General features: G+C 37.3%; 1 pseudogene; it reads right to left on the reverse strand.

Moving 5' to 3' along the window:
- Positions 1–21,383: 21,383 nt before the first annotated feature.
- LOC116633632 lies at positions 21,384–22,691 on the reverse strand (annotated as a pseudogene).
- Positions 22,692–27,560: the final 4,869 nt, after the last annotated feature.

The raw sequence follows: 27,560 nt of genomic DNA on the forward strand, positions 1-27,560 counted from the left end.
AAAGAGAAAATCTTATTTGACTCTAAAATTCTGTACTTATCTTCGCTTTTCATGAATTATCACACAGCCAAAACATAGTGTGTGTGAGAGGAAAGCTAAAACAGATTGGCTTCCTGATCGTCTGCAAGAGCACATCACCTCAGATGACCTTGGTTCTTTTTGCACTAAATAAGGCATTTTCTTCTTTTAATTTTACAACAAATTTAATTATAATAAAATCAATTGTGTGAGTAAAATAGATCGTGATTATCTCCATTTGTTCTGTTTCTATGAGGAATCTTTAAATGTCACTAGTCTTGTAGTAGAGTGTTCGTGCCAGTGCTATTATGTAATTATAATATAATATAATAATATACCCCAAAGTCATGTGAGACCAATTTTTGATCTTCCAGACAAGTAGTTTCCAGAGCTCTGTTAAGACTCTGAGTGCTAATTATTTATTTAACAAAACATGCATGGAGAAAAAAATTTAATGAATAAGGAGCAATTATTAGCCCATACTCATATTTGTGGATATCAGGGTTTGGAAATTCTACAAAATGAATTATGTCATGGATCACTGACTTTATTTTTCCTTTTCAAATCCATTCATGATATAATTTTTTCTTCAGGTAACCAATAATAATATTATTTAATTTAAAACATTTTGGGTCATCTAATGCAGTAACTTGATTAAAAATGTTAATCAAGTTAAATGTTTATTGAGAATAATGCATAGAATATAGACCCTGGAAACAGCAAGTCAGATTTCTTAATATTTTCTGCAGAAATGAAAATAGCAATTATTGGAGTAGATAAATAATTCATACAATTTGGTTTTGTTGGCTAAATCAAAATAAGCTTATTTTAAAATATACATTTTAGTCAGAAATCAGTTTTTATAATCCCTAACCAATCATAACCGGTTCCCATATAATCTCTGTTGGTAGCATCAACAAAAATAAATCCAGATCAAAGAATTAGAGTGTCAAAAGATTTTGTGTGTGTGTGTGTGTTATGTACAAAAAAAAGTTAAAACATTAGACCTGAGGCTGTTCTTTAGAAGACTTGTTTGCAAGCTTGGCCATTGGCTGGGTTCTGAGAACTTGGCTTCTGAAACATTCCCTAACTGATATGGTAATTTTGCTGGGCCTAGACTTTGTACAAACAATGTGATTTATAGTGACATCTGCTTTCCTTCTGTGAGTCTGGTATTTCCATATTTGTTAGGCAGAAAATGCTTATGTGATTAGTACACAATGAAACCGCTAAACTCTGAGTTTAAAATGGACTGTTATGGAAACATTACTTATACATGTTGTTACTTTTTTTTTTTTTTCCTAAAAGGACAAGGTGCTGTGTGTGACCTCTGACACTGAGGAGGAAGGGGATGATACAGGGATTCCCACAGATTTCTCCTGTCTTTACCCGATGTCTTTTTCTGATCTGACTGTGATCTTTACTATGTTTTCATGATAAATATTTTCCATTAGTACAACTGTCAGAAATGAAGGAGTGTCTGCGTTGTGTGAATGGAGGTCTCCATCCTTGGATTCCCCACCAGATTTATCTGGGGATCCACACTCAGAATGAAGACAGCCAGAAGGGGAAAGTAGCAAGCACAAAGTTTATTAAAGCAAAAGCACACTCTCAAGGTGGGAGAGCAGGCAGGTTCCATGAGGTGGAACCCGCGGTAGGTTGTTTTGGGATTGGATCTTATTGGTTGTCTCTGGGCTGGGAGGAGATGTGAGATACAGTGGGGTGGTCTCTAATGGAGGCTGCTTCCAATCATTTGGAAAACCTGTAGGAGGTGCAGATTGGGAGGGGGAGTTTTGACCCTTCAAGGTTTGTACCGAACTATCACGGCAGCCTCTCTGAATGCAGGTGCTGTGCCTAAAGCAAATGCATTGTCATGAGTCTAGGGGTTACCCCAGGACAGAGGTGGAAGAGGATAGCGCATGTTCTGCACCTATGGTTCTTTGGTCTGTCAGTTCCAAGGGCTTGGAAGTCACGAGGTTAGGACGCTGAGCTCCCCAGCTTATAATGTGTAGCTTATTTATCACTGTCCTTGCCTCAAGCTACTGTCTGTCTCATTCCCCTTCAAGGACTTGGGGCTCTGCCTCAGTGCATTCCTTCCACAGGTCATATCTAGCTTCTAGCTTCTACCTAACACAACTATATGACTGAATCCTGTGAGTCTTTCTAGCCTATCATTAAATATGTGAGTGATCTTTGGGGACCCCAGGAACAGATTACTACTCTGGCTGAGCTCATCATTGCTGGAGGTTAAAAGAAAGCCAAACTGAGCCATGACATGGTTTGAATATATGGGAATAAATATCTGCAGAGTAAATCTACATTTCTGCAGATGGGCTGTAACAAATATGCTTTCTACCACCTTCTCATTAAAATACTCATAAAGACTCACAGTAATACAAAAGCTGGTGTCAGCTTTGTAAATGAAATAAAAAAAAAGAGATGCCATGGCAAGGTTTGGCATAATTTATATAAATTGCACCATTACCAGCTTTTGCTTTCAGTGTATCCTTCAAATTCTGGTGGAATTTGAGCTTCTGTTTTGGTGGCTTTGTAACCAAAGCAGAAAATCATACAGAAGACCCTAGAATAAGAGTGAATGAGTAGTAAACCTGATATGCAGAAAGGCTCAAGGAGACTTGGCTCTCTAAACCTTGGTGCTATATGGAAGTAAAATTAAAACCACCCTTAAAGGTTTATAAACACGAGCTTACCCTTATGCTGGTGGGAGGACTAAGTTCACAAAGCTGGTGTGATCTAAAATACCTTAGCAAATAATTTTTTTAAAGAATTTTTATTTATTTATTTATTTTAGAGAGAGACAGAGAAGATGTAATCCCTGATGCTGGAAGAAGGGATCAGAAAACATACTGAGATTGTAGAGGATTTTGCTGTTGATGGATGATGAGTTCCTGAAGGGGCAGTGGGAGGTTTTATAAATGGGGGAATGATAGGAACTAGGAAGAGCACAGAGGATGTATGGAGCCATCTGGAAAATAGAAGGAAGGAGATACAGGGTAGGTGGAAGTGGTGACCTGGGAATCTCCTTTTGTGGCAAATAGAAAAAGGAAAAAAGGGCATGGTGAGACTCATACTGGTGGTCTTAAGGCAAATAAGGAAGCCATGAGGGAGGGAGAGGCAGTAGAGGAGGGTGACCAAGAACCCTTTTTTCACTTCTGTAGAAGATGGTATGGAAGTCAGGCTAGAGGTGGTCTTATTCTGAAGGCCTAGAACTCTTTACTGACCTGGCAGATGGAGGCTGGTAGATCTAAGGAGTGTGGTAGATTTTTTGAGTATTTAAATGTTAAGGGCTCACTCTTAACACCTGTTAGGGGTTGATAATGATCTTCAAGCATGAGAGGCTTGCTCTTGACTCTATAATCTCAGGATACAATACTAAGTGAAAAAAAGCAGAATGTAAAACAATATTTTAAACTTGACTCCAGTTTTATTTCTAAGACTGAAGACATATGCATACAAATGCATGTTCATTGAAAAATGGAATGGGAACATAGACATCAAAATATTAAAAATTATATTGCTGCTGTGAGATTACAGGTGAAGTTTACACTCTTATTTACTCTCTCTTAGATTTCCTAAAGTAAGCCCCCATAATCATAAGAAAGCCTTTTATATCAGAAAAGGCTGTTATTTAAAATGAATACATTTCTGGTTATAAGGTCCTGTATTTAATAAATGCTTGCTGAACTGATGATTTTTTTAATATTTGTAATTGAGTGTTGCATAATTCTTGAGAAGCCAGACTTTATATTTCTCACTAGCAATGATAACTTTTAAACAATTAAAAAATTAAAATGTTACTAATAACAGAGAATGGGTGTTCTCACACCTGATTTTTAGTTAAAGTTTTAGAATATGTAATTTAACCAGAGGAGAGTAATTTTACATTTACTTGAGTGGTTTAAATAGTTACATGGAGACAAGGCAGGTATTCATTCCTCTGCTAGATAAACACATACTATTAGAAAACAGTGAGGATGATTTAAGGAAAGTCCACAGGTCTGTGTTAGGGAATTTAAATCAGCATTTCAATAACTGAGAAGGATTTAATGTAAAACAGAGAGCCTTTCTGAAATAAGCAATCAAAATAATTCATTAAAGTGGTAATTACTGGTAGGCTTGGCTTTTGTTCTACTTCATATGTAAACAAAATCGGTAAATATTGTTGAAATGACACCTCACCTCAGGTAGTTTAACTTTATTGCTGAGGGGAAGAAAGTGGTTCATCACCCTGAATTTTCTCCCCCTCGCCCCCCTGGAATGCAAAAGGGAGAATTCAAATGAATAATTGACAAGACCATAAATGTGGGCCAAATTATTATTTCAGTCTATAATATAAACAGGACAAACTAAATTTGTTAAACAGGATCAAATTTTGAAAGTATCAAAGATGAATCAAATGGAATTTACAGTTGCTATAGGGTCACATGACTTAATGCATTTAAGAACATAATTTTTATGGAATATGGGCAATGAACAAATGGATGTCATATTTGCTTTTCTATCTTTCACTCCTGCTTTTACCTCCTCCTCCTTCCATGCCACACATCCCCAATTAGTATTTTTCTTAACAAAAGTAAAATTTGTATTTTATGAAAGAGCAGTTTCCTATTATATATGTTTTTGATCTTGCTTTCCTCTCTTCTTGGGAAGCTTTTGTATCCCTCTTTGCCTGCATCATTTTTTAAGATTCAATTTCTTCCTTTTTTTGGTTGTACTTATCTGAGATAATAATCACTCTAAACTTTTTATTTACTCTGTGTTTTGTGTTTGTGTGTGTGTGTGTATGTGTGTAATTTGTTTTCTACCTTATGAAATCCTCAAAGACAGCAAGTGTCATTGACATGTTTGGTGTCTAGATATAGTTGGAGACTAGAAGCAGGTTTGGAAGAGTTAGAAGCCTGTGGGACACATCATTTTGATAATCTACTACTACTACTACTACGATTACCACTATTATTAGTTACAAAATGAAGTGAGAGCTAAGTTTTCAAGATCTGACAGTGAAAGTTCAGGTGCCTTAGAATCTAAGCAAACCTTTGCAAGAATGATACCCATTGAAATGTTATAGATGTATGCTATGGTACTTATTCCCATTTTCTTTCATTCATTATTTTCCCCTTTGTTGGCAGCCTGACTGAATTACCACTTGATATTTTGACACTATGGCAGTGCCCCATATATTCATTAATATGTATCAGGTTTGAATTTCAGGTATTATCTGTCTAGAGTTTGGGTGAGATGTGTCTTTGAGATCTGAGACCAAAGGTCCCAAACTCTAAGTGTAATAACAAAACTGATTCTAAGTCACATTTTCTAAAGTAATATCAGACTTACAAAGTGATAGGATGGATTACACCACCTTGCACTTTGACTTAGGGTTTAAACAGGAAGCTGGAACTCTGAACAAGTGTCCATATTAGAGGTTTCTAATCTAAGGAAAGAAAGACAAGGATGTGAGTTTGGGAGTTGGATCAAAGACAGTGAGAAAATCAGATGAAAAGAGGTTGAAACTAAGAGTGTAGATACTCATTTAGGTCAAGCAACTGGTTTAGTTTCAAGGACCAAAAATCAGGAATAGGAACATAAACTCAGGAATCTAAGGGGACTGGGAGCACATCTTAGGTGTACAGTGGCAGGAACACAACTACTGGGAAATGATTGAATTAAGCTGCCACGATGTGTGCAGAGAAGTGTAAGCAGCTTGGCATTGCTAGACTATCAAATACAAAACATTTAGTGTGGAAAATGAGGCTGTGAGACTGAGCAGAATTTGGAAGCCTGATCATGCAGATCCATATATGCCCTGTCAAGGATCTGGGCTCTATCCTGATGTGGATAAAAATAAAAATATGTTTAAGAAATAGGGAGTGTTTTAAGAGCAGGCTCTGAGTGATGGATTTAACACTTGACAGGAAGAGTTCTGGAGGCAGGGCTATCAATTAGTATCATGTTGATGAAGTTATCTGGTCTCTAGAACATTAAGGTCCAAATCAGTGGATTAAAACCCTGGCTGCACATTAGACCACCTGGGAACCTTAAAATCTATTGATACCTGGGTTCCATCCCAAGCAATTCTGCTGTAATTGAATTGGTGCGATGCCTAGGTATCAGAAGCTTTAGGGGGGGAAGCAAGATGGCAGAAGAGTAGGAGACCTAAAGTTCTTCTGGTCGCAGGAATTCAGCTGGATAGGGATCAAACCATTCTGAACACCTATAGACTCAACAGGAGATCAAAGAAAATAAAAATAGCAATTCTATGAACAGAAAAGCGACCACTTTCTGGAAGGTAGGACATGCGGAGAAGTGAATCCGAGGCGATATTTGGGAAGATACACCGTGCGGGGGTGGGGGGGTTGTGGGAGCCGGCTACTGGCAAGTGATAGAGCAGCAGAGCACAAAATTGGAACTTTTAGAAGTCTGCTCTGCTGAGGGACGTCACTTCAGTGGCTAAGTGGGGGGTGGAACCCTTGCTGGGACAGTGTGGTCTCAGGACCCTTGGGGTGACAGAAAGACGGGGGGTGCCTGAGTGCGGCAGAGCTCCCAGGTATCAGAGCGGGGAAGCCGTGTACAAAGATGGAGTTGAGGAGTGGTCTCTCAGCTCTGGGTTGCCATAAACCATGATCCACAGCACAGTAGGCCCTTTGAGCAGGGACCCAACAAGTGGCAGATCCAGGGAGACTCCCCTTCCTCCCCTGGGGAGGAGCGGCACAGGAGCACACTGCAGGAATCTGCTGGGTTTGGAGACTCCACACGGGGTCGTGTGCCAGAGATAGAAACGCTCAATCACAGGCCAGGTGAGCATGGAGTGTGGCCGGAGACCCGGGAGATGGGAGTGATTGACTGGTTTTCTCTGGGGGCACACTGAGGAGTGGGGCCCTGAGTTCTCGGCTTCACCAGGGTGGAGATTGGGAGGCTGCCATTTTCACTCTCGTCCTCCAAAGCTATACAGAAAGCTTGCAGGGAACAAAAGCTCCCAAGAGCAAACCGGAACAGATTACTTAGCCTGGCCCCAGCAAAGGTGGTGCAATTCCACCATAGGCAAAGACACTTGAGAACCACTGCAAGAGGCCCCTCCCCCAGAAGATCAGGAAGAACATCCAGCCAAGACCAAGTTTACCGATCAATGAGAATGGCAAAACCCCAGTCCTAGGGGAATATAGCACATAGAATTCATGGCTTTTTTTCCCCATGATTCTTTAGTCTTTCAAAGGTAATTTTTAAAATTTTCTTTATTTTTTTCTTTTTCTATTTTTTTTTTTGAATTTTTCCTTTTCCCCTTTTTCAACCAACATCTTATCAATTCTTTTTTTTAAATCTTTAATTTTCATTTTTAGAGTCATATCCTAGCCCTTAATTGTAGTTAACTTTACTTTTTGTATATATATAAGTTTTTCTCTCTTTAAAATTTTGGGATACAGTTTCTTCTAACAGACCAAAATATACCCTAAATCTCCAGTGTATGGCTTTGTTCTAGGCTCCTGTCTGATCACATTCTCTTCCTTTTTTTTTTTTAAATTTTTCTTCTTTCTTTTTTCAACCAACTTCTTATGAATTCCTTTTACAAAATCTTTTATAGGGGCACCTGGGTGGCTCAGTTGGTTAAGCATCTGCTTTCAGCTCGGGTCATGATCGGGTCCTGGGATCGAGCCCTGCATTGGGCTCTCTGCTCAGTGGGAAGCCTGCTTCTCCCTCTCCCACTCCTTCTGCTTGTGTTCCCTCTCTTGCTCTGTCTCCTCTGTCAAATAAATAAATTAAATCTTTAAAAAAATAAATAAAAAATAAAATCTTTTATAATTTTCATCTTTACAGTCATATTCCATCCCTTCATCATATTTACCCTTATTTTTGTACATATATAAGTTTTTCTTTCTTTAAAATTTTGGGAGGCAGTTTCTTCTAACAGACCAAAATATGCCTAAAATCTAGTGTGTGGTTCTGATCTATTCACCGGCCTGATCATATTCTTTATTTTTTTTTCTTTCCCTTTCTTTTCCCCCAGTTTTGGGTCTCTTCTGATTTGTTTAGTGTATATTTTTCTGGGGTCGTTGTTACCCTGTTAGCATTTTGTTCTCTCATTCATCTATTGTCCTCTGGACAAAATGACAAGACAGAAAAACTTACCTCACAAAAAAGAACAAGAGGCAGTACCGACTGCCAGGGACCTAATCAAGACGGACATTAGTAAGATGCCAGAACTGGAGTTCAGAATGATAATTATAAAGATACTAGCAGGGCTTGAAAAAAACATGGAAGATACTAGAGAATCCCTTTCTGGAGAAATAAAAGAACTAAAATCTAACCAAGTCAAAATCAAAAAGGCTATTAATGAGGTGCAATCAAAAATGGAGGCTCTAACTGCTAGGATAAATGAGGCAGCAGAGAGAATTAGTGATAAAGAAGACCAAATGATGGAGAATAAAGAAGCTGAGAAAAAGAGAGATAAACCACTACTGGTCATGAGGGCAGAATTCGAGAGATAAGTGATAACATAAGAAGAAACAATATTAGAATAATTGGGATCCCAGAAGAAGAAGAAAGAGAGAGAGGGGCAGAAGGTATATTGGAGCAAATTATAGTGAGAACTTCCCTAATTTGGGGAAGGAAACAAGCATCAAAATCCAGGAGGCACAGAGAACCCCCCTCAAAATCAATAAAAATAGGTCAACACCCCAACATCTAATAGTAAAATTTACAAGTCTCAGAGACAAGAAAAAATCCTGAAAGCAGCTTGGGACAAGAAGTCTGTAACCTACAACAGTAGAAACATTAGATTGGCAGCAAACCTATCCACAGAGACCTGGCAGGCCAGAAAGGACTGGCATGATATATTCAGAGCACTAAATGAGAAAGATATGCAGCCAAGAATACTATATCCAGCTAGGTTGTCATTGAAAATAGAAGGAGAGATAAAAAGCTTCCAGGACAAACAAAACTAAAAAAATTTGCAAATACCAAACCAGCCTTACAAGAAATTTTGAAAAGGGTCCTCTAAGCAAAGAGAGAACCTAAAAGAAACATAGACCAGAAAGGAACACAGACAATATACAGTAACAGTCACCTTACAGGCAATACAATGGCACTAAATTCCTATCTTTCAATAGTTACCCTGAATGTAAATGGGCTAAATGCCCCAATCAAGACACAGGGTATCAGATTGGATAAAAAAACAAGACGCATCGATATGCTGCCTGCAAGAGACTCATTTTAGACCCAAAGACACCTTTGAATTGAAAGTGAAGGGGTGGAAAACTATCTAGCATGCTAATGGACATCAAAAGAAAGCTGGGGTGGCAATCCTTATATCAGACAAATTAGATTTTAAACCAAAGACTGTAATAAGAGATGAGGAAGGACACTATATCCTACTTAAAGGGTCTATCCAACAAGAAGATCTAACAATTGTAAATATCTATGCCCCTGACACGGGAGCAGCCAATTATATAAGCCAATTAATAACAAAATCAAAGAAACACATCAACAACAATACAATGATAGTAGGGGACTTTAACATCCCCCTCATTGAAAAGGACAAATCATCTAAACAAAAGATCAACAAGGAAATAAAGACTTTAAATGACACACTGGACAAAATGGACTTCACAGATATATTCAGAACATTCCATCCCAAAGCAACAGAATACACATTCTTCTCTAGTGCGCATGGAACATTCTCCAGAATAGATCACATCCTAGGTCACAAATCAGGTCTCAACCAGTACCAAAAGATTGGGATCATTCCCTGCATATTTTTGGACCACAATGCTTTGAAACTAGAACTCAATTACAAGAGGAAAGTCAGAAAGAACTCAAATAAATGAAGGCTAAAGAGCATCCTACTGAAGATTGAATGGGTTAACCAGGAAATTAAAGAAGAATTAAAAAAATTCATGGAAACAAATGAAAATGAAAACACAACTGTTCAAAATCTTTGGGATGCAGCAAAGGCAGTCCTAAGAGGGAAGTATATAGCAATATAAGTCTTTCTGAAGAAACAAGAAAGGTCTCAAATACACAACCTAACCATATACCTAAAGGAGCTGGAGAAAGAACAGCAAATAAAGCCTAAACCCAGCAGGAGAAGAGAAATCATAAAGATCCGAGCAGAAATCAATGAAATAGAAAACAAAAGAACAGTAGAACAGATCAACGAAACTAGGAGCTGGTTCTTTGAAAGAATTAATAAGATTGATAAACCCCTGGCCAGATTTATCAAAAAGAAAAGAGAAATGACCCAAATAAATAAAATCGTGAATGAAAGAGGAGAGATCACAACCAACACCAAAGAAATACAAACAATTATAAGAACATATTATGAACAACTCTATGCCAGTAAATTAGGCAATCTGGAAGAAATGTATGCATTCCTAGAGACCTATAAACTACCAAAATTGAACCAGGAAGAAATAGAAAACCTGAACAGATCCATAACCAGTAAGGAAATTGAAGCAGTAATGAAAAATCTCCCAAGAAACAAGCGCCCAGGGCCAGATGGCTTCCCAGGGGAATTCTACCAAACATTTAAAGAAGAATAAATACCTATTCTTCTGAAACTGTTCCAAAAAATAGAAATGGAAGGAAAACTTCCAAACTCATTTTACGAAGCCAGCATTACCTTGATCCCAAAACTACACAAAGACCCCATCAAAAAGGAGAATTACAGACCAATATCCCTGATGAACATGGATCCAAAAATTCTCACCAAAATAGTAGCCTATAGGATCCAACAGTACATTAAAACGATTATCCACCACGACAAAATGGGATTTACTCCTGGGCTGCAAGTTTGGTTCAACATCCGCAAATAAATCAATGTGATACACTACGTAAATATAAGAAAGAACAAGAACCATATGATCCTCTCAATAGATGCAGAAAAAGCATTTGACAAAGTACGGCATCCTCTCTTGATTAAAACTCTTCACAGTGTAGGGATAGAGGTTACATACCTCAATATCATAAAAGCCATCTATGAAAAACCCACAGCAAATATCATTCTCAATGGGGAAAAACTGAGAGCTTTTCCCCTAAGGTCAGGAACACGGCAAGGTTTCCACTATCACCAATGTTATTCAGGATAGTACTAGAAGTCCTAGCCTCAGCAATCAGACAACAAAAAGAAATACAAGGCATCCGAATCAGCAAAGAAGAAGTCAAACTCTCACTCTTGCAGATGACATGATACTTATGTGGAAAACCCAAAAGACTCCACCCCAAAACTGCTAGAACTCATACAGGAATTCAGTAATGTGGCAGGATATAAAATCAATCCACAGAAATCAGTGGCATTTCTATACACCAACAACAAGACAGAAGAAAGAGAAATTAAGGTGTTGATCCCATTTAAAATTGCACCCAATACCATAAGATACCTAGGAATAAATCTAACCAAAGAGGCAAAGAATCTGTACTCAGAAAACTATAGAATACTCATGAAAGAAATTGAGGAAGACACAAAGAAATGGAAAAACGTTCCATGCTCATGGATTGGAAGAACAAATATTGTGAAAATGTGAATGCTACCTAGAGCAATCTACACATTTAATGCAATCCCTATCAAAATACCATCAAGTTTTTTCAATGAAATGGAACAAATAATCCTAAAATTTGTATGGAACCAGAAAAGACCCCAAATAGCCAGAGGAATGTTGAAAAAGAAAAACAAAGCTGGTGGCATTACAATACTGGACTTCAAGCTCTATTACAAAGCTGTAATCATCAAGACAGTATGGTAGTGGCACAAAAACAGACACATAGATCAATAGAACAGAATAGAGAGCCCAGAAATTGACTCTCAACTCTAGGGTCAACGAATCTTCGACAAAGCAGGAAAGAATGTCCAATGGAAAAAAGATAGTCTCTACAACAAATGGTGCTGGGAAAATTGGACAGCCCCATTCAGAAGAATGAAACTGGACCATTTTCTTACACCACACACAAAAATAGACTTGAAATGGATGACAGACCTAAATGTGAGACAGGAATTCATCAAAATCCTTGAGGACAACACAGGCAGCAACCTCTTCGACCTCAGCTGCAGCAACTTCTTCCTAGACACATCACCAAAGGCAAGGGAAGCAAGGGCAAAAATGAACTATTGGGACTTCATCAAGATAAAAAGTTTTTGCAGAGCGAAGGAAACAGTCAACAAAACCAAAAGACAACCGACAGAATGGGAGAAGATATTTGCAAGTGACATATCAAATAAAGGGCTAGTATCCAAAATCTATAAAGAACTGATCAAACTCAACACCCAAAGAACAAATAATTCAATCAAGAAATAGGCAGAAGACATAAGCAGACATTTCTGCAAAGAAGACATCCAAATGGCCGACAGACATATGAAAAAGTGTTCAACATCACTCGGCATCAGGGAAATGCAAATCAAAACCTCAGTGAGATACCACCTCACAGCAGTCAGAATGACTAAAATTAACAAGTCAGGAAACGACAGATGTTGGCGAGGATGCGGAGAAAGGGGAACCCTCCTACACTGTTGGTGGGAATGCAAGCTGGTGCAGCCACTCTGGAAAACAGTGTGGAGGTTCCTCAAAAAGTTGAAAATAGAGCTACCCTATGACCCAGCAATTGCACTACTGGGTATTTACCCCAAAGATACAAATGTAGGGATCCGAAGGGTACATGCACTCTGATGTTTATAGCAGCAATGTCCACAATAGCCAAACTGGAAAGGGCCCAGATGTCCATCAACAGATGAATGGATAAAGAAGATGTGATGTGTGTGTATATATATATATATATATATATATACACAATGGAATATTATGCAGCCATCAAAAAAACCCCCCAAAATCTTGCCATTTGCAATGACGTGGTTGGATCTAGAGGGTAATGTGCTAAGCGAAATAAGTCAGTCAGAGAAAGACAAGTATCATATGATCTCACTGATATGAGGAATTTGAGAAACAAGACAAAGGATCATAGGGGAAAGGAGGAAAAAATGAAACAAGATGAAACCAGAGAAGGAGGCAAAATATAAGAGAGTCTTAATCTCAGGAAACAAATTGAGGGTTGCTGGAGTGGTGGGGGGTGGGAGGTATGGGGGGCTGGGTGATGGACATTGGGAAGGGAATGTTGTATGGTGAGCGCTGTGAATTGTGTAAGACTGATGAATCATAGACCTGTACCTCTGAAACAAATAATACGTTATATGTTAAAAAAAAAAAGAAGAAGGTAATAGGAAGGGAAAAATGAAGGGGGGAATTGGAGGGGGAGATGAATCATGAGAGACTACGGACTCTGAGAAACAAACTGAGGTTTTTGAGGGAAGGAGTGTGGGGGAATGGGTTAGTCCAGTGATGGGTATTAAGGAGGGCATGTTCTGCATGGAGCACTGGGTGTTATACACAAACAATCAATCATGGAACTCTACATCAAAAGCTAATGATGTAATACAGTGACTAACATAACATAATAAAATAAAATTAATAAAAAAAAAAACAAAGGGGATGTCTGCTCAAAAAAAAAAAAAAAAGCTTTAAAAGTTTTCCCAAGTAATGCTAATATGTACTCCAGGCAACAATTTGGGGATTAGGACGAAAAGAAGATGAGTTCATGCCAAATTTAAAAGATAAAATGTAGTCAATATTTGTATATGTGGGACAAGAATAATATTAGTATTAAGAATGGTTCTCTACTTTCCTTCTTGGCTTCTAAGTTGATGATAGCACTATAAACCCTGTTAGATAAAGCAGGTGAATGAAAAAGTTTGAAAGAAACATGAGAAGATAGATTTTGAATGTGTATAGTTTGGAGTACCAAGGAAATCTAGGACACAAAGCTCAAACTTGAAGACCAGAGTGGAGTTATTTATTTGAAGTATCTTCAAATTCATCAGACTCTTTGCCTCACACAAAGATCTGTGATATATATAGGACAATTAAGTTTACATAATAATCAACTTTATTTTTTAAAGCAGTTTTCTGTTCACAGCAAAGTTGAGAAGTACAAAGTGTTCCTATCTACTCCTGTCCCCACACGTGTATCACTTCCCCCACTATTGACACCCCTCACCACAGTGGTACATTTATTATAATTGATGAAACTACAGTGACACATTGTTCTCACCTGAAGTCCATAGTTTATATGGGGGTTCACTCCAGATGGTGTATGTTCCATGATTTTTGACGAATGTATAATGACATCTATCCACCATTGTAGTATCATACAGAATAGTTTCACTATTCTGAAATCCCTGTGTTCTGCTTGCTCATCCCTCCCTCCCCCTGGCCTCTGGCAATCATTTATATTTTTAATGTCTCCATAGTTTTACCTTTCCCAAAACGTCATATACCTGGAGTCACATAGGATATAGCCTTTTTAGATTGTCTTCTTTCATTTAGTAACATGCATTAAAGTTTCTTTTATGTTTTTAATGGCTTGATAGCTGCTTTTTTTAAATGCTCAATAATATTCTGTTGTTTGGATATAGTTTATCCATTTGCCTACTGAAGGACATCATCTTGGTTGCTTCCAAGATTTAGCAATTAGGAATAGAGCTGCTATAAACATCTGTGTGCAGGTTTTTGTGTGAACATAACTTTTCAACTCATTTGGGTAAATACCAAGGAGTGTGATTGCTGGATCATAGTAAGAATATTTTTAATTTTGTAAGAAATTCCCAAAATGCCTTCTAGAATGGCTGTACTGTTTTACATTCCCACTAGCAATGAATGAGGGTTTCCTGTTGCTCCACATCTTTGTCAACATTTAATCTTGTCAGTATTCTGGATTTTGGCCATTCTAATAGATGTAAAACGGTATCTTATTATTTTAATTTGCATTTCCCTGATGCCATATGATGTGAAGCATATATTGATATGTTTATTTGCCATCTGTATAACTTCTTCAGTGAGATGTTTGTGGGCATCTCACTGAACAAAGAAGAAGTTCTTTGGCCTATTTCTTAATCAGTTTGTTTATTTTATTATTAGGTTTTATGCATATTTTGGATAATAGTCCTTTATCAGATGTGTCTTTTGCAAATATTCCCCCCCCAGGCTTGTTTTCTTATTCTATAATAATATATTTTTTAAAAGAAATAAAACACACTCTGAATAACACTTTCTGTTTCTCTTCCTTCTCCTTTTTCTTTCTTCTTCTAGCATATATATCTTTACCTGCACAGTTCATCTGGAGGATAATGCAGTCAAATTCCACATATTATCCATGATAATCAGTAAATAAACATGATAATCATAACTGAATGTTGTGGGAATATTTATGAATATTATTAATAGGAATTTACCTAAGTCAGTAACTATAATAAAATGTGTCATTACCATCCTGTTTGCTAATGTTAATTTTCCAGTAGAGAACAAGAAAGAGCACAACACAGCTATAATGCTGAAGAAAATGTCATAATGTTGTGGCCTCAAATGTTATCATTTGGTTGTAAAAAACTGAAGAAATCAAACAGAGATGTTTTCTGGGACATCCTGAAAAGGTGAAAATGTATTTCAGGAAAAGAAACAATAAACAGGCATTCTGGTAACTCACCATTATCTTCTTCAACCTATGTGGACATTCTTCTCATTTCCAAATGAAGAAAAATAAGTTTTGGCCTAGACCTGACTGCTCATAATTGTAGAAAGTACACAAAACATGCATATATTGGATAGTTATAAATCATCCCAGTTGTGGAAACTAAATTATCACGAACCAAAATGCAGTTTAGGAACAAAGTGCTCCAGAGAGTAAATGCAACCACTGTACTTGTATTACTTTGGTATTGATGTGTTTGGAATTTGTTGTGAAAAATAATGGAAACCATAGTAAGAAATATGAATTTAAACAATAGTTTGTAAACAATTCCACAGGGCTTTAGAGTTTTAAGGAGGTAACTGAAAGTCAGTGTGCAGGGGAAAAGAGGAGTTCAGTAGAGTAGTCCTATGCTTCTCATCCATTCCTATTAACCAGAATATACTCTGATTATATAAGTTTTACATATACTTTAAAAAAATGTTCTGCAACTAAAAGACAATTGGAAACCACTAATTTAAAGAATTCTGAAGTTCCTCAATTGGACTTTTTCACCTGATGACCTTTTAAATTCACTGCTTATAATCATCATTAATCATCCTAAAATCATATCTCAACATTACTGAAGAGAATAAATTAGAACTACCATTTCAATCACAAATTACATCTTTCTTCTTCAGCTGCTCAAAAGTAGATTCCATATAATGTACATGTACTTGTATAGCTGGAAAGTAATTGTTTTTTCAAAAGCAATTTATTAACATTTCAAGTAGGTGTGGTGCAATTTTGAGTTAGTCATTTTTAATCCCATAGAGCTTTCATTATAACACACACTTGGTACCTTATTTGTATGAGCTTTTTGCTATAAGAATTATCACTTAGATATCATGTCGATAAATATTAGACTCAGTCACCTGTTGGAATATGTTATCTTAACTGATATTAAAGAAGCTATTAAAATCTAGTTTTTTTGGGGAGAGTTTGTCATTATAATAATAATTTTTCCAACTTCAGTAAATGTTAAGTCATCATGATCTATCTGGATTAGCTAGATAAGAGGCAGTTCTTTGATCTTGAGAATGTGTTTTCCTTTTTCTGTGATTAGACATATTCTTTTACATAAAAAAAACAAAACAAAAAAATAATGATTTAGGACCTGGTTCATAAGGATGATCACTAGTTATAACTCATTTGTAAATTAGATGGACATTTGTTTAGATTGGGGATTATATTTTGTTAGTGATGAGAAACCTTGTGTCTAATGATCCAGGTCAATATTTTCTTACATAAAGTTACCAAAGAAATTGAACTTGTAAGTTATATGACTATGCGTGTTCATAAAAGAAGGAAGACAGGCTAGGGGTCTTAAGGAATATTTCATCGGATGGTTTAGATTCAGGAGAATTACCCACATTATACCACAGAAAAACCTGTTTAGTTAGTTGATCATTCATGACAGCCATTCTTTCTCAGACAAAGCTAGTTAACTAGACTCATTTTTAGTATATAACCTATTTCCTGTGCTCCATACAAGCCACGATTTTTCTGTTTTGAAATAGGGAGATGACCTCAGACACATTGTAAAAGAGCTGAGTGGTTTATAGTTTTCCAGGAAACTTAGGTGTGTTTGGTCTCTTTGACTGGATTGTGTAGAATGCTTTGGGTATTTGGATAGGTTACTACTGTGGATGGCCACATGCAATAATATGGTTTATATTATCTTTCAAGTTTATAATACTATTACCCCTATTTGCCACAAGTAACTCATGGTAGCTATATAATGGCATGTGACATTGCCTCCCAGGCATTGATGATTGGATTGAATTGGACATGGCACAATTGATGCCAACTAGATTTTGTTTGGGGGATTTTGGAATTGGGAATGAGATAGCAAGTGACTTTTGCTTACAGATACCATTTAACAGGTAACATCAGGAGCTGTGATCAGGCCATAATATTCTATATGGAAAAAGAATGAAAAAGAAGAATGCAGCTATGCAAAGAAAAGCATCATGTATAGAAATAAAAAGTCCTGACAGTTTGCATTTCTCAGTTTTAGTCACTATCTGAGATCCATCTGCAATCCTGTTTAGGTTCCTCTCCTCTATTTCATCACAGTATATTTCTTTTTTTTTTTGTTTAAGGAAGCTTGAGTTGTTTCTGTCACTTACAACTAAGATATCTCACTAAATAATAATAGAGTTCATTAATGAGGACAATTAATATGAAGACACATGTAAGTAACATGGTCCATGTAACTTACACACTTAAATATGTGTCCAACATATTTAATTAAATCTGATCTAAAATGTTATGATCTTTATAATTTTTGGTTTCAGAGGGTAACCTTTATTTGACTTTGTCTTCATATTTTGGGAATTTTTCACTCTAGCCACTCAAACACTTTCTATGATGATATTTAGGATGCACTTCAAATCTAAGATTATATGAAATCATTTGCTTTATTTCATAGGGCAAAATATTGAGACATTACCTTTGAAGAAACAAAGTAGTGAGTCATAGTTACATCTAATGTGTTGTTATTGAATTTGTACAGGCAAATCAAAGACCTCCTTTTATGCAGTTAGAAATGCTGATCTTAACCCTTACGTTAGCTTGCCATTGATATCTTAATCTTACTGACAAAACTGTAAAAGCTCAAAGCATTATGTCAGTTCTGTGTTGAATTACTGAATGTGTAAAATCTAAAAGAAGTAGACACTGTTGACTAGGAGTAATGTTTATTTTTTTTATTCCTGCACACGGCTACTTAAACATTTGAAATTTGTACAAAACCTTGTTTATTTTTTGATTTGTATCTTTACAACCTACTGCTCTCCAGAAGTGTCAGTTTTTGTGTGTATGTGCAATATATTTAATTTGTTATTTTATTGTTTTGAATTCATATAAAGTGGAGAAAATAGGTTTGGATCTGTTTGATCAATTTCCTTCAGTCTCCTTTAATTGCAGTATTGATTGCAGCAGGTGTAATGGGACTGTGACTTCATATGACACCATGTCAGCCTTCAGAGGAAACAAAAGCTTTGGAAGCAAGTGGTTCAGGTTACTATTTATCTCATGACCCTATGAAAGTTGACATGTGTCATTAATAGTGACATGCCAGAGATTCAGATTTCTTTGGCATTGCTTCTGCAAGTTAAGACAATTCTCTGAATCTTTATAGTCTTGAAATCTTTCTATGTACGTTTCCCATGAGAATGTTAGTATTTCTTGAGTTCAGCAAGGTCAGATGAAAAGCAATTTCCCCCCTTTCTCTGGTTTCTGGTTGGCCTTTTTGTTTTAGATAACAACCAGTGGAAGAATTGTGAAATTCTAGGAGCTCATAATTTAGTAAGGGAAATAAGCCATGGATACAGATACTGGCAACCCGAGATAGTCTATCAGTGGCATAACTGAGACTAAAGCAGTAGGAAAAAGTCATTTTGGAAAGTGGTATGGGAGGCTGGTAGACCTGTCTCAGCCACTTTTTAGCTACTTCCTCACTGGTGATTTGGGCAATAATTACTATTTATATAACCTTCAGTTTCTTCATCTGAAAGTAGTGAGACTAATAATAATATTCACTTAATTAGGCTGTTTGTAGGAGAAAATGAGACAGTACATATTTCTAGATAATCATAAGCACTCAAAAAATATAAATGAAATGTAATGCCTGCAGTACAGGAAGGAGAAATTACTTTTGTCTAGTCTATTCAGAGAATAAGCCAAGAAAAAGAACATAACTGTAAGGTGTATAGGGTTTCAAAGGCTAAGATGGTGGACAGACCTTAAGTGGTGGATATCAGAGGTGAAAGTGTGTCATATGGCCACTGGAAAGTACATAAACTAGTTTGAGAGATATCTAAGGCTTATGTGTTTCAGTGAATCTTAAACTTTTCCAACTAAAGACTCCTCAGGGCACAGGGAAACATCTGCCTCTAGGGAATGGAACACCACCACCACCACCACCACCAACAACAACAAAAACACCTCCTCCAATGCCACATAGTAACAAGCATGTATCAATGTTTGGAATTGACTTGGCTCTGTGCTTTACATTCACTGCCTCAGTTTATTGCCAAAATAACTCCTGGAGAGTCCATGAGTCTCATTGCATGAGATAAGGGAAGTGAGGCTCACAATTAATGAGTTAGTAGGTGGTGGAACTGGGACTCAGGAGTATGACTGCAGGCCCTCTTTCTAAACCACTGTGTGTCCTGCCTTTGGAGACTTGCTCCTGGGTGTTCAATTTTTTGGAAGTCTCTTGTTTTACTATTGTTATTTTTTAAACCAAGAAAGTGTTGAATCCAGCTCCATAATATATACATTTATTTTGATATAATATTTTAAAATACTTTCTGTGCAAATGTTTTCACCTATTTAGTAGGTTAATAGTATAACACAGACTGTCAATTTCTGAAGATCTGACAATTTTCAAGTGTCTCCCTTCAAGGATATTAGGAAATAACTTTGAAAGAGCTTTGAGCAATTTTTAATTTGCTTGTTTGATGGTGCTTTTCACTATATAATTCCTAGCCAAGACTTGCTTCTTCATTTGCAAAATGAAATAAAAAATCTAATGCTCTTTCTTCAACATTTGCATGATTAATTTTAAAATTTGCTATAATATTAACAATTTTATGCAGTTATTAATTAAGGTTTTACGATAACAGAATAGCTTTGTATAAGGCTTTCTTAAAGTTTTATAGTTTTTTCAGTTGATGATTTATAATTAAATACTTGTCATGAGGAATCATGAATCTCCTCTGAAGAAAACTTGTAAATGGACTCCTAAACTTCAAATTTAGAGTCAAGTGTAGAGTCATTGAAATATACCTTCTATGAAGTAATAAAGGATAATTTTAAAGAAGTTGTAAATATCTATATCACACAGAATTACATTCTAATTAATGTTATTCACCACATTAGAGAAAAGTATTGTATTTTCGTTGCAAATAATTATATTAATCTGTCTAATGCGTACTTTCTACTCACAATTATCTTGTTTATACTTTAGTGATGAAGACCAAATACTATTTTGAATCAATTATGCTTAATATCTTGATTAGCAGCATATCTCTGGGAAAGAAATAACAAAGTTTGCAAGATTTATGAAATTCAGGCATACCTGAAAACCACAAAAAGCTTTCATTTCTTGATAGCCAAAGATGAATGGAAATTAAGCTTAACCTAGTAACTAAAAGCAAACAAAGCATATATCTAAATAGCACTAATTCTCGTTCTAATTTTAAGTAAGAACTTGAATATATAGAACTTTAATTCTTAAATTATGGAACTGGATGTCCCTAGGAAAGTGAATTAGGATTACATTTACATGTAATATTTTATAGTAAAGGTGTAGGAAACCAGCCAGAAAAGAGAGACAAAAATAATTTAAGAAATCATCATGCTTAATACAGATCTTTTTCCTCTGACATGTGGCCCAAAATTTGTCTTTTCCAATAGGAAAATAAAATTGTTATTTTGATTACAATTACTTAGACTGGAGACTTGCTTAATGACAGTATCCCAAAATACGACTGACTGATTTTTTTTTTAATTTTTAATTTTTTTGTTTTTTGTCTTTTGATTTTTCATTTAAGACAGAGAATACTTTATTCAAACTTATAAGATAAATGGACAGCTTGGGTATGAAATAAAGCATTTATTTTCAAGCACAGGTCAGTAGTTGTATATGAGAGTATACACCGCTATGTACAAATGAACTGATCAGAGCACAACTTTTCAATGTTTAAGACAGAATAAGCTTCCCAGTAAAAGCAGCACCTTTGTGACATTTTTAACTTTTGTATTCCTCTCCTTTTGCTTTACCCTCTCCTTCTTCTTTACTCTCCTTCAACAGAATCCACACCAGCCTCCTCATAATCCTTCTTAAGGGGAGCCATATTCTCATGGGCCTCAGAAAACTCTCCTTCCTCCAAGCCCTCACCCACATACCAGTGAACAAAGGCACACTTGGCATATATCAGGTCATATTTGTGGTGCAGGTGAGCCCAGGCCTCAGCACTGGTTGTGGTGTTGCTCAACATGCACACAGCTCACTGTACTTTGGCCAGTTATCCACCAGGTACCACAGTGGGAGGTTGGTGATTAATGCCAGCTTTGACGCCAGTGAGGCACCAGTCCACAAACTGAATTATACGCTTGGTCTTGATGGTGGCAATGGCAGCATTGACATCTTTGGGATCCATGTCACCATGGAACAACGGGCAGCAAGCCATATATTTACCACGGCGAGGAGCACGTTTCACCATCTGGTTGGCTGGCTCAAAGCATGCATTGCTGATCACTGTTACAGAAGCTACAGATGACAGCAGAGATGACAGGAGCATATGTGGCCGGAGGGAAGTGGATGTGGGGATAGGGCACCAGATTAGTCTGGAAATCTTTCAGATCAACATTCAGGGATCCATCAAATCTGAGGGAAGCAGTGATGGAAGACAATCTGGCTAATTATTGGTTAAGGTTAGTGTAGGTTGAAGGTTCAATATTGATGTTTCTACTACAAATGGCCTCGTTGTCTACCATGAAGTCACAATCAGAGTGCTCCAGGGTGGTATGGGCAGTGAGGATGGAATTGTAGGGCTCAAATACAGCTATGGAAGCCTCGGGGGCTAAGTAAATGGAGAATCCAGCTTGGACTTCTTGCCATAATCCACAGAGGGTCATTCTATCAGCAGGGAGGTGAACCTGGAACCAGTTCTCCCTCCAAAGCTGTGGAAAACCAAGAACCCTGAACACCTGTGCACTGGTCAGACAGTTTCCAAATTCAGTCCAAGATGAGGTCATAATCCTCTTGCCAATGGTGTAGTGCCCTTGACCACAGTTATTGGTAGAAACTTCCTTGCCTGTGTTAGGCTGTTCAGGGTGGAAAAGCTGGAAAAAGTAGGTGCCAATGTGCCCTCCATCAATGACCGTGGGTTCCAGGTCTACAAACACTGCCCTGGCACATGCTTGCCAGGACCCATCTCACTGAAGAAGGTGTTGAAGGAGTCATCTCCTCCCCCAATGGTCTTGTCACTTGGCATTTGACCATCGGGTTGGATGCCATGTTCCAGGCAATCGAGCTCCCAGAAGGCATTGCCAGTCTGGGCACCAGCCTGGCCAACATGAATGGAGATGTAGTCAAGCATGATTGCTGCTTTGTGGCTGCTGAGTGGAGAGGAAGAAGTGAGGCTGTTGCTTCTTACAGTGAGACTCTTAGGCAGTTGATGTAAGAGAACCTGACAAAATATGATTTATTTAAAAACAAAATGTAAAATTTTTATTTTAAAAAAGTATGTTCTCTATGAGAAGAGTAAACAATCTGACGGATCAATAATTTTTGATAAGGTACTTTCAGTTGTGTGAAACATGAGGTGGTTTTTAAAAACGGTCTCTGCCCTTGAGGAGTTCAAGTTTAGCAACATATAAAAAATGTAAGTAATTAAAGTATATTATCATATTTATTACCTTCTACATATATAGTACAGAGGAATGAGTAGTGAGGTTTATTTGAGATCAGTAAGGCTCCACAGAGACAGAGCTTATATATAAATAAATGAAATATGATGAGATCTTCACTAATGAATACAAAACAACATGTACAAGAGCATGGAGAAACAAAGTAATGTGTTCAGGGGATGTGAATTTGGCATTTCCAGAAATTAAGGAGGGAAGGACTTGGTGGATGGGTATAAACTTCAGAGCAACCATATCAGGAGATGAGTAGTAAGTTTTAAGATACTTGGAGTTTTTTTTTTGCTTAGAGAAAATAGCTTAGGAAAGTTTCTGGGTCAGCTATTCAAGATAGGATAGTTCACACTACCAGTGTAAAAGAAAATTCACTAGTAGTAATTTAGGTGACAGAGAGAAAACTTAAAATGTTATTTTCATAGTTTAAATGGTAAATTCAATAATACCTAACCTAAGAGAGGGGTAGTAAAGATGAAGTAGGACAGACTGAAAGCCATTTCAGTACGATTTAATGATTAAATTAATACATACATATAGTGAAAGTGGGAGAGTCAAATTAACTTTTGGGGCTTTGGGGAGAAAAAGGGTAATAGATTCAATTTGGGCATGTTGAATTTGAAGTTCTCATGGAGTACACAGGTTATATAAATTCAGTAGAAAATCATATATACATGCTGTGACCTTGGAGAAAAGGACAGGGCCATAATAGTATATTGGTGGGTATCTCATTCAAGGTCCCAAGAGGAAACATGATGCACTCAACAATAATTAGAATAATTCCGGGAGGGTATATTTACAAAGAGATGGATTATAAAAGTATGGGCAGGATAAAAGAAAACCAAAAGAATATTGAAGGAAAATGTTACTAGAAGCAATAAAACTACTACATTTTCTAAACCTAAACAGATGAGAGAACGTAAAGGTCACCTAAAGCTAGATGTAAAGATACACAAGAATGCAGGTGGCCATGAAAGAAACAGTGTCCATCTGTTGAGGGACATAGCCAGCTTGAGAGGAGTCATCATAGGAGGGGAATAAATAAGCTGACCTGACTCTCTTCCTTCTCTCTACACTTCTACTGTTGATCCCCATTGATGAAACCTGGTCAAAGGAAACCATAGTGCATGGGAGCTCACTGATACAGGACTTAAAGGTCTTCTTCTTAGGGCACAGAGCAAAGTGAGAGGGCTAGGAGTTAATCTGGAGGAAGCAGTAGAAGATATCCATCACAGAAGCACCAAGGGTTGTCTGCCTCAGGCCGAATGTGCTAAACAAGACAAGAGAATCTCCGAGGAAAAAAAATAAAAAAAGAGTGGGAAACATCAGCAGTGACGAGAAAATGAGAGGGAATTGACACAGGGGTTGTCTTAGAATTGCCTGATGTTAGGCCACTCATGGAAAGCCAAACTGATCATAATATAAAATATGGAAAGGTGAAGAAACAAAAAAAATGAGGCCAGGAGAGTATATGTTGGATATTGTAGGTGGTGATCTTAATAGCAGCAGTTTTAGTGGGGTGATATGAAAAGAGTGATATTGCAATGGATTAAGGAGTGGAAGGAAGTAAGGAAGTTAAAGCAGTAATGTAGACTCCTTTTTAAAGGTCTGTGAATTAAGAAAGAGGGATGGCTAGAGGGGCAGTCAGATGTGAGTTCCTTGAAGAAATGTTCAAAGGATGTAAGATGTACCTAATATTTTGATGCTGTAATTTTAGACTCAGGAATATAAGGATTATACTTTAGGAAGGCAACAACATCCATATTAAACAAAGCCATTATAATCTTCAACAGGAAATGAATAACTACAATGTGTGTCTCTTCCTCTTGGTTCTCAAACTATGTGTGCTAGAACCTGGACAAGATTGTATGTGAAGTGTTAATTGAAGGTGCTCTCAACCTGGTTTTCTAGGCCATGTGTTGGCCCTTACTGATCTTGAAGTTAAATGGAGGTATATTTATGTGGATATAGTCTACTTCAGAGAAAAGAGAATCCCTAGATCTTTTTAAACACTAGGTTACAAATGATACCATTGAGTGATAAGACAGTACAGATTGTAGAGATTTTAATAGACAGAGCAGGTTTCTATCTTCCTTCTTCAACTTATACTATGTATATACAAAATACCTTTATACCAGGGGATATAGTCAGTGTTGAGCAGTGGTTCTCAGTGGAGGGCGGTGGTGGCTTTGCCTCCCTCAGGGTGACATTTGGCAATGTCTGGAGACACTTGGTTGTCACAACTGGGGAAGTACTATTATCATCTAGTGGGCAAAAGTCAAGAATCCTGCTAAGCATCCTATAATGCACAGGACACCCACACCTACAACGAAGATTTAGGCAGCCCAAAATGTTAATAGGGGGGCTGTTGAAAAATCTTGGTGTTGAGTTCTGAGGAAGGAGAGGAAAGTACAAGAGATATGTATCCTGCCCCCACCCAGTGATTCCTCAAAGGGAGGGAGTAGATATGCCAGAGTTCCTCATGAAGTTGCAGGGTTTAGAACTAGAAGAAACTGGGGTTCTATCTTATAACTGAATTTGAGAGTATCAACCCACAAATATGTCCTACCACAATGAAACTTGGATGGGGGAGCAAGAAATATGGCCACATGATGAGGAGGTCTGGACACAAGAAGGGTTTCAGATCATCCCCTGATTTCCCATTCCATTAGAGGAGAATGGAAGTGATCCAGAAATTCCTGTAGACCCAGGGAGGATGAGATTAAGGGTCATGTCTTGCCAGTAACAAAATACAATATAGACAGAGAATTTCATCGAAGCCTCCATAAGGTAAGTGGTGCAAATCCATCAGCTGAACGTGTGGGAAGCGGAGGGGACTGTGCTCTCATAGGGAGCAACAGACCCAGGGGGTTCTTCTCTGCTGGAAATGATCATCCCAGATCTGACAGCTGCTTGCCACCAAAGACTCTTCTGCATAAATAGTTCATGCCCTGTCCTAGCTATAGGTCCCTAGGGAGCTGAGTGAGCTTCTGGGAGCAAGCAGTTCAGGGCCCAAGTGAGGCAATTAAGACAGCCTTGTGAACACCTTGAGATGGAAGTTAAACAGGATGGTAACTGCTCTAAACAAACCAGAGCCAGAGAGTGAAAATCTCAAGTGGACTCCATAAAGATTTCTGCATGAAGTGGGGAGATCACAAACTTGGGTTGTGTTGAAAAAAGTTCAGTTTTAGAACATATTAATTATATTGACTTATACTGCTGATATTTCAGATCCATTACACATTTAAAAATTAATATTGGTTATTCAACTGTTACATTTCTCTTATTTAAGAATTGACTCCTCTGCCACATGCCTATTTGACAGGAATCAAGATTATATATGAAAGTATTTTACATTTAAATTGTGCTTATGCTGATTTTAGAGATACTTTTCTTGTACATATCATAATTTCCTATCACAATAAATTTAGTGATTTAACTATTTTATGATTATTTATTGACAATTGGCTATGATAGAATCTGTGAATGTTTTTATAATACTATAAAACCAGGATTTTATTTAAAGAAAAGCATCAGATGGGCACCTGGGTGGGTGGCTCAGTCAGTTAAGCAACTACTCTTGGTTTTGGCTCAGGTTATGATCTCAGAGTCCTGGGATGGAGCCCCACATGGGGCTGGGTGATCAGCATGGAGTCTGCTTGAGATTCTCTCCTTTTCCTTATTGCTCTCCCTCTCCCCTTTAGCCTCTCAGCCCCTCCTGTGCTCTCTCTCTCTCTCAAATAAATAAATAATTTGTTAAAAAAAAAAAAAGAAAAGCATCAGAAAATGAGGGATCCGTAAAGATAAGCATCAGAAAATGAGGGATCCATGAAGAACAGTATCACTGGACCACCTAAATTTTAGAAGAATATCATTGGGATAGAGTTATATTAAAGACCAAAACATAGCCTTAATCTCAGGAAACAAACTGAGGGTTGCTGGAGTGAAGCAGGGTGGGAGGGATGGGGTGGCTGGGTGATGGACATTGGGGAGGGTATGTACTATGGTGAGTGCTGTGAATTGTGTAAGACTGATGAATCACAGACCTGTACCCCTGAAATAAATGATACATTATATGTTAATAAAAAAATTAAAAAAAAGAACAAAACATAGCTTGATTTTATGGAGAATTGGTAAATAAATGGAAAGATTTTTTTCCTTAAAATCTCCATAAGTAAATATTTATGTCTATAGTAGCTATTTTTTTTTTAATTTTTTTATTGTTATGTTAATCCCCATACATTACATCATTAGTTTTAGATATAGTGTTCCATGATTCATTGTTTGTGCATAACACCCAGTGCTCCATGCAGAACGTGCCCTCCTCAATACCCATCACCAGGCTAACCCATCCTCCCACCCCCCTCCCCTCTAGAACCCTCAGTTTGTTTTTCAGAGTCCATCGTCTCTCATGGTTCTTCTCCCTCTCCGATTTCCCCCCTTCATTCTTCCCCTCCTGCTACATTCTTCTTCTTTTTTTCTTTCCTAACATATATTGCATTATTGTTTCAGAGGTACAGATCTGAGATTCAACAGTCTTGCACAATTCA

This window comes from Phoca vitulina, unplaced genomic scaffold (assembly GCF_004348235.1).
Source record: "Phoca vitulina isolate PV1807 unplaced genomic scaffold, GSC_HSeal_1.0 scaffold8, whole genome shotgun sequence".
NCBI classification, from domain to species: Eukaryota; Metazoa; Chordata; class Mammalia; order Carnivora; family Phocidae; genus Phoca; species Phoca vitulina.